This window comes from Manis pentadactyla, chromosome 18 (genome assembly GCF_030020395.1).
Source record: "Manis pentadactyla isolate mManPen7 chromosome 18, mManPen7.hap1, whole genome shotgun sequence".
Classification (NCBI taxonomy): domain Eukaryota; kingdom Metazoa; phylum Chordata; class Mammalia; order Pholidota; family Manidae; genus Manis; species Manis pentadactyla.
In genome coordinates, this window is record NC_080036.1 from 12,692,345 (window position 1) to 12,707,686 (window position 15,342).

The following is a 15,342-nucleotide window of genomic DNA, read 5'->3' on the forward strand; positions in this document are numbered from 1 at the left end:
TTGGTCTCTGATTCAATTTGGTCATTGATCCATTGATTATTTAGGAGCATGTTGTTAAACCTCCATGTGTTTGTGAGTCTTTTGTTTTCTTTGTACAATTTATTTATAGTTTTATACCTTTGTGATCTGAGAAATTGGTAGGTAGAATTTCAATCTTTTTGAATTTACTGAGGCTCTTTTTGTGGCCTAGTATGTAGTCTATTCTGGAAAATGTTCCAAGTGCCCTTGAGAATAATGTGTATCCTGCTGTTTTTGGGTGTAGAGTTCTGTAGATGTCTGTTAGGTCCATCTTTTCTAGTGTGTTGTTCAGTGCCTCTGTGTCCTTACTTATTTTCTGTGTGGTTGACCTGGCCTTTGGAGTGAGTGATGTGTTGAAATCTCCTAAAATGAGTGCATTGCATGCTATTTCCTCCTTTAATTCTGTTAGTATTTGTTTCACATATGTCAGTGCTCCTGTATTGGGTGCCTAGATATTTATAATGGTTATATCCTCTTGTTAGACTGACCCCTTTATCACTATGTAATATCCTTCTTTATCTCTTGTTACTTTCTTTGTTTTGAAGTTTATTTTTCTGATACAAGTACTGCAACACCTGCTTTTTTCTCCCTATTCTTTGCATGAAATATATTTTCCCATCCCTTCACTTTTAGTCTGTGTATGTCTTTGGGTTTGAGGTGAGTCTCTTGTAAGCAGTGTATAGATGGGTCTTCCTTTTTTATCCATTCTATTTTCTGTGTCTTTTGATTAGTGTATTTAGTCCATTTACATTTAGGGTGATTATCGATAGATATGTACTTATTGCCATTGTAGGCTTTGGATTCGTGGTTACCAAAGATTCAAGGGTAGCTTCTTTACTATCTAACCATCTATCTTTACCTCACATATTATGCTATTATAACCACAGTCTGATGATTCTTTATTTCTCTCCCTTATTTTTTTTCCTCCTCCACTCTGTATATGTTAGGTGTTTTATTCTGTACTCTTTTGTGTTCCCCTTGACTGCTTTTGTGGATAGCTGATTTTAGTTTTTGCATTTTGTTAGTATTTGGTTGGTCTGATTTCTTTCCTGTGATTTTATTTTCTGTGGTGAAATTTATTTAGCCTTAGGAGTACTTCCTCTAGAGCAGTCTCTTTAAAATACCCTGTAGAGGTAGGTGGTTTGTGGAAGCAAATCCCTTCATCTTTTGCTTATCTGTAAATTGTTTAATCTCACCTTCAAATTTAAATGATAATTTTGCTGGATACAGTATTCTTGGTTCAAGGCCCTTCTGTTTCATTGCATTGAATATATCATGCCATTCTCTTCTAGACTGTAAGGTTTCTGATGAGAACTATGATAGCCTGATTGGTTTTCCTTTGTAGGTGATCTTTTTTCTCTCTCTGGCTGCCTTTAATACCCTGTCCTTGTCTTTGATATTTGCTATTTTAATTATTATATGTCTTGGTGTTGTCCTCCTTGGGTCCCTTGTGTTGGGAGATCTGTGGGCTTCTATGGTCTGAGAGACTATTTTCTTCCCCAGTTTGGGGAAGTTTTCAGCAATTATTTCTCAAAGACACTTTCTACCCCTTTTTATCTCTCTCTCTTCTTCTGTTACCCCTATAATGTTAATATTGTTCTGTTTGGATTGGTCACACAGTTTTCTTAATATTCTTTCATTCCTGGAGATCCTTTTATCTCTCTCTTCCTCAGCTTCTCTGTATTCCTGTTCTCTGTTTTCTATTCCATTAACACTCTCTTGTGCCTCATCCAGTCTGCTCTTAAGTCCTTCCATTGATTGTTTCATTTGTTATCTCCCTCCGGACTTCATCCCTTAGCTCTTGCATATTTCTCTGCAGCTCCATCAACATTGTTATGACTTTTATTTTGAGTTCTTTTTCAGGAAGATTGGTTATATCTATCTCGCCATGCCCTCTCTCTGGCATCTGAGTGATTTTGGACTGGACCCGGTTCTTCTGCCTTTTCATGGTGATAGAAGTGATCACCGTCAAGTGGCGTGTTTGTCTGCTGGGAGAACAAAGTCCCTTCCTTCTTGCTGGTCACCTTGTCCTTCTCCACTGCCTGTGCCAGTTAACCGCACACAGGGAGCAGTCTCTGGGTTAATCCCCTGAGCTTCCATGGGCAGGGCAGCCCTCAGGATAGCCTAGGGCATTGTCAGGGGGTCACAGTCATGTGGCATGTGTTCTCCTGTGAGAATGTTGCCCCTTCATGCCTTCCGTACTTTGCACAGGCTTCCTCTGTCTGTGCCAGGTAGCTGCATGCTGGCTGCAGCCTCTGGGTCTGGCCTGGTTAGCTATGCACTGGGATAAGCCTCTGTGTGGTTGCTGTTGGCGGGGCTGCTCCCTGGTTGGTCTGCAGCACTGGCGGGTCATCCAGTTTGCTTGCAGTGCTGGCGGAGGGGAACAAATGGCAGGCTGCTTATCACCATGAGGGGCTTCAGAACTCCATTGCCATCCAGGGGGTAGGGTGCCTAAAGTTCCTTAAGATTCCCAGTCTGCTAGGCTGAGTGTGCCAGGACAATTTTGTCCACCTCTTAAAACCTTGTCCCTTTAAGACTTTTAAATTGCGCACTTTTCTTTTCTCCCAGGGGAGCCAGCCATGAGGACCCACTCGCAGTCTCTGTCTCAAATTTTACTTTTCTGTACTCTTATATCCAGTACACCATGCAATGTGTGTCTGTGCTCCTGGTGCAGATTACTAGGGCTGGTTATTTAGCAGTCCTGTGCTTCCACTCCCTCCCCATTCTGATTCTTTTCCTCCCACTGATTAGCTAGGGTGAAGGGATTGCTCAGGTCCTGCCAGCTCATGGCTTTGTATCTTACCCTTTTTGTGAGATGGTAAGTTCTCACAGATGTAGATGAGGCCTGGCTGTTGCACTGTATTTTATGGTCTATCTTTTAGGTATAATTGTATTTGGTGTATTTTCAAAATATGTATGGTTTTGGGAGGAGATTTCTGCCACCCTACTCATACCACCATGTTGAGCACAAACCCTGAATATTATTTTTTTAAAGTGTTGAGGATATGGAGAAATTGGAACCTTGTGCCTTACTATGGGGAATGTAAAATAGGGTATCTTCTGTAAAAAATTCTTCCTAAAATTAAAAATAGAATTACCATAAGATCCAGAAATTTGTTTTTGGATATGTATCTAAAAGAAGAGAAAGCATGGACTCACACAGATATTTGTACATGAATGTTCTTAGCAGCATTATTCAAAATAGCCAAATGGTAGAGCAACCAAAGTTGCTCCATGAGCAGATGAATGGATAAACAAAACATGGTACACACATGCCATGGAATATTATTCAGCCTTAAAAAGGAATGAAGTTCTGATACATGCTACAACATGGAAGAAACTTGAAAACATTATACTAATAAGCCAGTCATAAAAGGACAAATATTGCATGATTCTATTTATATTAAATTCCTAGAATATTCAAATTCACAGAAACAGAAAATAGAATAATAGTTGCCAAGGTTTAGGGGAAGGACAAAATGGGTAATTATTGCTTAGCAGTTTCACAGTTTCAGTAGAGAAAGAAAGAAAAGTTCTTGAAATGGTTATGATGGATGCACAACAATGTGAATGTACTTACTGCCACAGAACTGTAAACTTAGAAGAGTTAAAATGGTAAATTCTATGTTTAACACAGTATAAAAGTTAGGCAATAACAAATGTTGATGGACATGTAAAACATGGAACCTTTATACATTGCTAGTAGGATTATAAAACGGTACAGTCACTTAGGAAACCAATTTGGAACTTCCTCAAAATGAACAGAGTTACCTTATGACATAGAATTCCACTGCCAGTTATATAAACAAGAGAATTGAATACATGTGTTTTTGCACAAAAATATTCACTTGAATATTTGTGGTGGCATTATTAATAATAGCCAAAAGGTAAAAACAACACCAAATGTCCAATAATTGATAAGTGGATAAACAAAAAGTGGCATGTCCATACAACTAAATATTATTCAGCTCTAGAAAGGAATGAGTACTGATACATGTTTTGACATTGATGATACTTGAAATACTATTTTAACTGTAAGAAACCAGACATACAGGCCACATGTTGCATGACTCCATTTATATAAAATGTCCAGAATAAACAAATTCATAAATTTGGAAAATAGATTAGCAGTTTCCAGGACTGGTAGAGGTAATGATGGGGAGTGACTGCTAATAAGGTTGGGGTATCTTTTGCAGTGCTAAAAATATAGTGTCTAACTTTTATATTGTGTTAAATATAGAATGTCCATTAACAGATGAATGGATAAAGAAGATTTGGTACATATATACAATGGAGTATTATTTGACCATAAAAAGAATGACATCTTGCCCTTTATGAAAATATGAGTGGACTTATGGTCTATTTCTTACAGTTCTTATCTGTCCTTTTTGTCATTTTTGTTGGAATTTAGCTGATATACAATATTATTTTGTTTCAAATGTACAACATAGTGATTAGATTATTCTACTTTTCTTCACTGATCTTTTACTCTTACATTCTCCTTGATCTTTATATTCTATGACAATTCTAATTTCATTAGTTTTCTAAATGAACTCCTATTGTAATTCTTCAAAAGAGATGAAAATAACTCGCAGGATGATTTGCCAATAAATTATATATATATATTTTTTTAAATAATTATTTTTTATTGAAGGGTAGTTGACGCACAGTATTACATTACATTAGTTTCAAGTGTACAACACAGTGGTAGAACATTTATATACATAATTCTAGGTTCCAGCTATCACCCTACCAAGCTGTTACAATATCTTGACTATATTCCTTATGCTATACATTACATCCCGGTTACTTATTTATTTTACCATTGGAAGTCTGTCCTTTTTTTTTTTTTTTTTTTTTTTTTTTTTTGTGAGGGCATCTCTCATATTTATTGATCAAATGGTAGTTAACGACAATAAAATTCTGTATAGGGGAGTCAATGCTCAATGCACAATCATTAATACACCCCAAGCCTAATTTTCATCAGTCTCCAATCTTCTGAGGCATAACAAACAAGTTCTTACATGTAGAACAAATTCTTACATAATGAATAAGTTACATAGTGAACAGTACAAGGGCAGTCATCACAGAAACTTTTGGTTTTGCTCATGCATTATGAACTCTAAACAGTTCAAACATGAATACTCATTTGGTTTTTATACTTGATTTATATGTGGATACCACATTTCTCTCTTTATTATTATTATTTTTAATAAAATGCTGAAGTGGTAGGTAGATACAAGATAAAGGTAGAAAACATAGTTTTGTGTTGTAAGAGAGCAAATGTAGGTGATCAGGTGTGTGCCTGTAGACTATGTGTTAATCCAAGCTAGACCAGGGCAATAAAACATCCACGTATGCAGAAGATTTCTCTCAGAACAGGGGGGGTGAGGTTCTAAACCTCACCTCTGTTGATCCCCAATTTCTCACCTGATGGCCCCACTGCGACTGTGCCTGTCTTAGGTTGTTCCTCCCTTGAGGAATCTTACCCGTCTCTGGCTAACCAGTCATCTTCCAGGGCCATACAGGGAAATGTGAAGTTGGTAAGTGAGAGGGAAGCCTTATTGTTTGAAAAGGATAGCTTTTTACTTCTTTGCATATTTATGCCCTGTGGCTTCTATGCCCAGCATTTGTCTTGAGGTATCTTTACCACTTGGAAGAATTATGATACTCGGTAAATTTGATATGAGGCACGAATTCTATTTAAGGGTTGTAATTAGGAAGGAAGAAGAAAAGCTATAGAAGTAGCAGGCGGAAGGAAACATGGGAAGATTGATTATTTCTTTGACATATCTTCTTGTAGAGTAACTTCAGCATGGATAGGTTTTAAGCTACTACTTAAATTGCACACACACATTAACATAATAGGAGTACAGTTACATAATCAAAGCATATCTGTAATTACCAGCCATCTCCAGTGAAACCAAGAAAACCAGTTAGGCACCTTAGGCATTTGTGAAAACTTATCTATGATATGGTGGATATTGTCCAACTGAACTTGAACAGTCTGAGAGAAATCAGACAAATTAAAACAACCCATTCCTGGGCACTGTTCACATCCCATATGTTCTTTTAACAGTAAATAGTCTGTAGTTGTAAGAGTTTGGAGCACTACAATTTGCACTTCTCCAAATTCTTGGTTGAGTTCCAACAGTATAGATCCAGTCAAATTTGTTGTTTTACTGTATGCACAGGCCAGCTTAGATATCTCCTTCCTCATTCCCATGGCAAGTCCAGGAACTGGTGGGATGAGTGCATCTACAGCTGTAACAGTGCGTGGATCTTTGTTGGGGTTTTTTGATGATCATCTTCTGGCATGAGTCTTCCAGAGAGTGCAGATGTTGGAAGTTCCTTTTCATATCGTATCTTAGTTCATTTTCGGGGTAGCCAAATTAGGCTTTGATCCTCTGTATAAACACAAACAGACCCTTTGCCTACACTTTTATATGCCCTTTATACCCTTGTGTAGAACTCGTTGGAGGTTACTACACAGGAACTGCCCTTTTTTTTTTTTTGCTTTGTTTTTGGTATCCCTAATCTACACTTACATGACGAATATTATGTTTACTAGGCTCTCCCCTATACCAGGTCTCCCTTATAAACCACTTTACAGTCACTGTCCATCAGCATAGCAAAATGTTGTAGAATCACTACTTGCCTTCTCTGTGTTGTACAGCCCTCCCTTTTCTCTTACACCCCCATGCATGTTAATCTTAATACCCCCCTACTTCTCACCCCCTTATCCCTCCCTACCCACCCATCCTCCCCAGTCCCTTTCCCTTTGGTACCTGTTAGTCCATTCTTGAGTTCTGTGATTCTGCTGCTGTTTTGTTCCTTCAGTTTTTCCTTTGTTCTTATATTCCACAGATAAGTGAAATCATTTGGTATTTCTCTTTCTCCGCTTGGCTTGTTTCACTGAGCATAATACCCTCCAGCTCCATCCATGTTGCTGCAAATGATTGGATTTGCCCTTTTCTTATGGCTGAGTAGTATTCCATTGTGTATATGTACCACATCTTCTTTAGCCATTTATCTATTGATGGACATTTAGGTTGCTTCCAATTCTTGGCTATTGTAAAGAGTGCTGCAATAAACATAGGGGTGCATCTGTCTTTCTCAAACTTGATTGCTGCGTTCTTAGGGTAAATTCCTAGGAGTGGAATTCCTGGGTCAAATGGTAAGTCTGTTTTGAGCATTTTGATGTACCTCCATACTGCTTTCCACAATGGTTGAACAAGTTTACATTCCCACCAGCAGTGTAGGAGGGTTCCCCTTTCTCCACAGCCTCGCCAACATTTGTTGTTGTTTGTCTTTTGGATGGCAGCCATCCTTACTGGTGTGAGGTGATACCTCATTGTAGTTTTAATTTGCATTTCTCTGATAATTAGCGATGTGGAGCATCTTTTCATGTGTCTGTTGGCCATCTGTATTTCTTTTTTGGAGAACTGTCTGTTCAGTTCCTCTGCCCATTTTTTAATTGGGTTATTTGTTTTTTGTTTGTTGAGGCATGTGAGCTCCTTATATATTCTGGACATCAAGCTATTATCGGATGTGTCATTTTCAAATATATTCTCCCATACTGTAGGGATCCTTCTTGTTCTATTGATGGTGTCTTTTGCTGTACAGAAGCTTTTCAGCTTAATATAGTCCCACTTACTCATTTTTGCTGTTGTTTTCCTTGCCCGGGGAGATATGTTCAAGAAGAGGTCACTCATGTTTATGTCTAAGAGGTTTTTGCCTATGTTTTCTTCCAAGAGTTTAATGGTTTAATGGCTTACACTCAGGTCTTTGATCCATTTTGAGTTTACTTTTGTATATGGGGTTAGACAATGGTCCAGTTTCACTCTCCTACATGTAGCTGTCCAGTTTTGCCAGCACCATCTGTTGAAGAGACTGTCATTTCGCCATTGTATGTCCATGGCTCCTTTATCAAATATTAATTGACCATATATGTCTGTGTTAATGTCTGGATTGTCTAGTCTGTTCCATTGGTCTGTGGCTCTGCTCTTGTGCCAGTACCAAATTGTCTTGATTACTATGGCTTTATAGTAGAGCTTGAAGTTGGGGAGTGAGATCCCCCCTACTTTATTCTTCTTTCTCAGGATTGCTTTGGCTATTCGGGGTCTTTGGTGTTTCCATATGAATTTTTGAATTATTTGTTCCAGTTCATTGAAGAATGGTGCTGGTAATTTCATAGGGATTGCATCAAATCTGTATATTGCTTTGGGCAGGATGGCCATTTTAACGATATTCATTCTTCCTAGCCATGAGCATGGGATGAGTTTCCATCTGTTAGTGTCCCCTTTAATTTCTTTTAAGAGTGACTTGTAGTTTTCAGAGTATAAGTCTTCCACTTCTTTGGTTAGGTTTATTCCTAGGTATTTTATTTTTTTTGATGCGATTGTGAATGGAGTTGTTTTCCTGATTTCTCTTTCTGTTGGTTCATTGTTAGTATATAGGAAAGCCACAGATTTCTGTGTGTTGATTTTGTATCCTGCAACTTTTCTGTATTCCGATATCAGTTCTAGTAGTTTTGGGGTGGAGTCTTTAGGGTTTTTTATGTACAGTATCATGTCATCTGCAAATAGTGACAGTTTAACTTCTTCTTTACCAATCTGGATTCCTTGTATTTCTTTATTTTGTCTGATTGCCGTGGCTAGGACCTCCAGTACTATGTTAAATAACAGTGGAGAGAGTGGGCATCCCTGTCTAGTTCCCGATCTCAGAGGAAATGCTTTCAGCTTCTCGTTGTTCAATATAATGTTGGCTGTGGGTTTATCATAGATGGCCTTTATTATGTTGAGGTACTTGCCCTCTATTCCCATTTTGCTGAGAGTTTTTAACATGAATGGATGTTGAACATTGTCAAATGCTTTTTCAGCATCTATGGAGATGATCATGTGGTTTTTGTCTTTCTTTTTGTTGATGTGGTGGATGATGTTGATGGACTTTCGAATGTTGTACCATCCTTGCATCCCTGGGATGAATCCCACTTGGTCATGGTGTACGATCCTTTTCATGTATTTTTGAATTCGGTTTGCTAATATTTTGTTGAGTATTTTTGCATCTACATTCATCAGGGATATTGGTCTGTAGTTTTCTTTTTTGGTGGTGTCTTTGCCTGGTTTTGGTATTAGGGTGATGTTAGCTTCATAGAATGAGTTTGGGAGTATCCCCTCCTCTTCTATTTCTTGGAAAACTTTAAGGAGAATGGGTATTATGTCTTCCCTGTATGTCTGATAAAATTCCGAGGTAAATCCATCTGGCCCGGGGGTTTTGTTCTTTGGTAGTTTTTTGATTACCGCTTCAATTTCGTTGCTGGTAATTGGTCTGTTTAGATTTTCTGTTTCTTCCTGGGTCAATCTTGGAAGGTTATATTTTTCTAGGAAGTTGTCCATTTCTCCTAGGTTTCCCAGCTTGTTAGCATATAGGTTTTCATAGTATTCTCCAATAATTCTTTTCATTTCCGTGGGGTCCGTCGTGATTATTCCTTTCTCGTTTCTGATACTGTTGATTTTTGTTGACTCTCTTTTCTTCTTAATAAGTCTGGCTAGAGGCTTATCTATTTTGTTTATTTTCTCGAAGAACCAGCTCTTGGTTTCATTGATTTTTGCTATTGTTTTTTTCTTCTCAATTTTATTTATTTCTTCTCTGATCTTTATTATGTCCCTCCTTCTGCTGACCTTAGGCCTCATCTGTTCTTCTTTTTCCAATTTCGATAAATGTGACATTAGACCGTTCATTTGGGATTGCTCTTCCTTTTTTAAATATGCTTGGATTGCTATATACTTTCCTCTTAAGACTGCTTTTGCTGTGTCCCACAGAAGTTGGGGCTTAGTGTTGTTGTTGTCATTTGTTTCCATATATTGCTGGATCTCCATTTTGATTTGGTCATTGATCCATTGATTATTTAGGAGCGTGTTGTTAAGCCTCCATGTGTTTGTGAGCCTCTTTGCTTTCTTTGTACAGTTTATTTCTAGTTTTATGCCTTTGTGGTCTGAAAAGTTGGTTGGTAGGATTTCAATCTTTTGGAATTTTCTGAGGCTCTTTTTGTGGCCTAGTATGTGGTCTATTCTGGAGAATGTTCCATGTGCACTTGAGAAGAATGTATATCCCGCTGCTTTTGGATGTAGAGTTCTATAGATGTCTATTAGGTCCATCTGCTCTACTGTGTTGTTCAGTGCTTCCGTGTCCTTACTTATTTTCTGCCCAGTGGATCTATCCTTTGGGGTGAGTGGTGTGTTGAAGTCTCCTAGAATGAATGCATTGCAGTCTATTTCCCCCTTTAGTTCTGTTAGTATTTGTTTCACATATGCTGGTGCTCCTGTGTTGGGTGCATATATATTTAGAATGGTTATATCCTCTTGTTTGACTGAGCCCTTTATCATTATGTAGTGTCCTTCTTTATCTCTTGTTACTTTCTTTGTTTTGAAGTCTATTTTGTCTGATATTAGTACTGCAACCCCTGCTTTCTTCTCACTGTTGTTTGCTTGAAATATATTTTTCCATCCCTTGACTTTTAGTCTGTACATGTCTTTGGGTTTGAGGTGAGTTTCTTGTAAGCAGCATATAGATGGGTCTTGCTTTTTTATCCATTCTGTTACTCTGTGTCTTTTTTTTTTTTCGAGTTAACTTTTTTTTTTTAGATAATTATTTTTTATTGAAGCGTAGTTGACACACAGTATTACATTACATTAGTTTCAGGTGTACAACACAGTGATTCAACATTTATATACATGATAATTCTAGGTACCAGCTATCACCATACCAAGTTGTTACAATATTTTGACTATATTCCTTATGCTATACATTACATCCCGGTTACTTATTTATTTTACAATTGGAAGTGTGTACTTTTTTTGGCTGTTGTTGTTAGGGTATCTCTCATATTTATTGATCAAATGGTTGTTAAAAACAATAAAATTCTGTATAGGGGAGTCAATGCTCAATGCACAATCATTAATCCACCCCAAGCCTAATTTTCGTCAGTCTCCAATCTTCTGAAGCATAACGAACAAGTTCTTACATGGAGAACAAATTCTTACATAGTGAATAAGTTACATGGTGAACAGTACAAGGGCAGTCATCACAGAAACTTTTGGTTTTGCTCATGCATTATCAACTCTAAACAGTCAGTTCAAATATGAATACACATTTGATTTTTATACTTGGTTTATATGTGGATACCACATTTCTCTCTTTATTATTTTTAATAAAATGCTGAAGTGGTAGGTAGATACAACATAAAGGTAGAAAACATAGTTTAGTGTTGTAAGAGAGCAAATGTAGATGATCAGGTGTGTGCCTGTAGACTATGTGTTAATCCAAGCTAGACAAGGGCAATAAAACATCCACGTATGCAGAAGATTTCTCTCAGAACAGGGGGGGTGAGGTTCTAAGCCTCACCTCTGTTGATCCCCAATTTCTCACCTGATGACCCCCCTGCGACTGTGCCTGTCTTAGGTTGTTCCTCCCTTGAGGAATCTTACCCGTCTCTGGCTAACCAGTCATCTTCCGGGGCCATACAGGGAAATGTTAAGTTGGTAAGTGAGAGAGAAGCCTTATTGTTTGAAATGGTCAGCTTTTTATTTCTTTGCATATTTATGCCCTGTGGCTTCTATGCCCAGCATTTGTCTTGAGGTATCTTTACCACTTGGAGGAGTTATGATACTCGGTAAATTTGATATGAGGCATGAATTCTATTTAAAAATTCGTTGTAATTAGGAAGGAAGAAGAGAAGCTATAGAAGTAGCAGGAGGGAGAAAACATGGGAAGATTGATTATTTCTTTGACATATCTTCTTGTAGAGTAACTTCAGCATGTATAGATTTTAAGCTACTACTTAAATTGCGCACACACATTAACATAATAGGAGTATAGTTACATAACCAAAGCATACCTGTAATTACCAGCCATCTCCAGTGAAACCAAGAAAACCAGTTAGGCACCCTAGGCATTTGTGAAAACTTATCAATGATATGATGGTTATTATCTAACTGAATTTGAATAGTTTGAGAAAAATCAGACAAATTAAAACAACCCATTCCTGGGCACTGTTCACATCCCATATGTTCTTTTAACAGTAAATAGTCTGTAGTTGTAAGATTTTGGAGAGCTACAATTTGCACTTCTCCTAATTCTTGGTTGAGTTCCAACAGTATAGATCCAGTCAAATTTGTTGTTTTACTGTATGCACAGGCCAGCTTAGATATCTCCTTCATTCCCATGGCAAGTCCAGGAACTGGTGGGATGAGTGCATCTACAGCTGTAGCAGCGCGTGGATCTTTGTTGGGGTTTTTTGATGATCATCTTCTGGCATGAGTCTTCCCGAGAGTGCTGATGTTGGAAGTTCTTTTTCATATCGTATCTTAGTTCATTTTCGGGGTAGCCAAATTAGGCTTTGATCCTCTGTATAAACACAAACAGACCCTTTGCCTACACTTTTATATGTCCTTTATATCATTGTGTAGAACTCATTAGAGGTCACCACATAGGAACTGCATTTTTTTTTATCATTAATCTACACTTACATGACGAATACTTTGTTTACTAGGCTCTCCCCTATACCAGTTCCCCCTATATACTCCTTTACAGTCACTGTCCATCAGCGTAGCAACCTGTTGTAGAATCACTGCTTGTCTTCTCTGTGTTGTACAGCCCTCCCCTTTCTCCCACCCCACTATGGATGCTAATCTTAATACCCCCCTACTTCTCCCCCCCTTATCCCTCCCTACCCATCCATCCTCCCCAGTCCCTTTCCCTTTGGTACCTGTTAGTCCATTCTTGAGTTCTGTGATTCTGCTGCTGTTTTGTTCCTTCAGTTTTTCCTTTGTTCTTATATTCCACAAATGAGTGAAATCATTTGGTATTTCTCTTTCTCTGCTTGGCTTGTTTCACTGAGCAAAATACCCTCCAGCTCCATCCATGTTGCTGCAAATGGTTGGAATTGCCCTTTTCTTATGGCTGAGTAGTATTCCATTGTGTATATGTACCACATCTTCTTTAGCCATTCATCTATCGATGGACATTTAGGTTGCTTCCAATTCTTGGCTATTGTAAATAGTGCTGCGATAAACATAGGGGTGCACTGATCTTTCTCATACTTGATTGCTGCATTCTTAGGGTAAATTCCTAGGAGTGCAATTCCTGGGTCAAATGGTAAGTCTGTTTTGAGCATTTTGATGTACCTCCATACTGCTTTCCACAAAGGTTGAACAAGTTTACATTCCCACCAGCAGTGTAGGAGGGTTCCCCTTTCTCCACAGCCTCGCCAACATTTGTTGTTGTTTGTCTTTTGGATGGCAGCCATCCTTACTGGTGTGAGGTGATACCTCATTGTAGTTTTAATTTGCATTTCTCTGATAATTAGCGATGTGGAGCATCTTTTCATGTGTCTGTTGGCCATCTGTATTTCTTTTTTGGAGAACCGTCTGTTCAGTTCCTTTGCCCATTTTTTAATTGGGTTATTTGTTTTTTGTTTGTTGAGGCGTGTGAGCTCTTTATATATTCTGGACGTCAAGCCTTTATCGGATGTGTCATTTTCAAAGATATTCTCCCATACTGTAGGGTTCCTTTTTGTTCTATTGATGGTCTCTTTTGCTGTACAGAAGCTTTTCAGCTTAATATAGTCCCACTTGTTCATTTTTGCTGTTGTTTTCCTTGCCCGGGGAGATATGTTCAAGAAGAGGTCACTCATGTTTATGTCTAAGAGGTTTTTGCCTATGTTTTCTTCCAAGAGTTTAATGGTTTCATGACTTACATTCAGGTCTTTGATCCATTTTGAGTTTACTTTTGTATATGGGGTTAGACGATGGTCCAGTTTCATTCTCCTACATGTAGCTGTCCAGTTTTGCCAGCACCATCTGTTGAAGAGACTGTCATTTCGCCATTGTATGTCCATGGCTCCTTTATCAAATATTAATTGACCATATATGTCTGTGTTAATGTCTGGATTGTCTAGTCTGTTCCATTGGTCTGTGGCTCTGTTCTTGTGCCAGTACCAAATTGTCTTGATTACTATGGCTTTATAATAGAGCTGGAAGTTGGGGAGTGAGATCCCCCCTACTTTTTTCTTCTTTCTCAGGATTGCTTTGGCTATTCGGGGTCTTTGGTGGTTCCATATGAATTTTTGAATTATTTGTTCCAGTTCATTGAAGAATGTTGCTGGTAGTTTCATAGGGATTGCATCAAATCTGTATATTGCTTTGGGCAGGATGGCCATTTTGACGATATTAATTCTTCCTAGCCATGAGCATGGGATGCGTTTCCATCTGTTAGTGTCCCCTTTAATTTCTGTTAAGAGTGACTTGTAGTTTTCAGAATATAAGTCTTTCACTTCTTTGGTTAGGTTTATTCCTAGGTATTTTATTTTTTTTGATGCAATTGTGAATGGAGTTGTTTTCCTGATTTCTCTTTCTGTTGGTTCATTGTTGGTATATAGGAAAGCCACAGATTTCTGTGTGTTGATTTTGTATCCTGCAACTTTGCTGTATTCCGATATCAGTTCTAGTAGTTTTGGGGTGGAGTCTTTAGGGTTTTTTATGTACAGTATCATGTCATCTGCAAATAGTGACAGTTTGACTTCTTCTTTGCCAATCTGGATTCCTTGTATTTTTTTGTTTTGTCTGATTGCCGTGGCTAGGACCTCCAGTACAATGTTAAATAACAGTGGGGAGAGTGGGCATCCCTGTCTAGTTCCCGATCTCAGCGGAAATGCTTTCAGCTTCTCGCTATTCAATATAATGTTGGCTGTGTGTTTTTCATAGATGGCCTTTATTATGTTGAGGTACTTGCCCTCTATTCCCATTTTGCTGAGAGTTTTTATCATGAATGGATGTTGAACTTTGTCAAATGCTTTTTCAGCATCTATGGAGATGATCATATGGTTTTTGTCTTTCTTTTTGTTGATGTGGTGGATGATATTGATGGACTTTCGAATGTTGTGCCATCCTTGCATCCCTGGGATGAATCCCACTTGGTCATGGTGTACGATGGTTTTGATGTATTTTTGAATTCGGTTTGCTAAAATTTTGTTTAGTATTTTTGCGTCTACGTTCATCAGGGATATTGGTCTGTAGTTTTCTTTTTTGGTGGTGTCTTTGCCTGGTTTTGGTATTAGGGTGATGTTAGCTTCATAGAATGAGTTTGGGAGTATCCCCTCCTCTTCTATTTCTTGGAAAACTTTAAGGAGAATGGGTATTATGTCTTCCCTGTATGTCTGATAAAATTCCGAGGTAAATCCATCTGGCCCGGGGGTTTTGTTCTTTGGTAGTTTTTTGATTACCGCTTCAATTTCGTTGCTGGTAATTGGTCTGTTTAGATTTT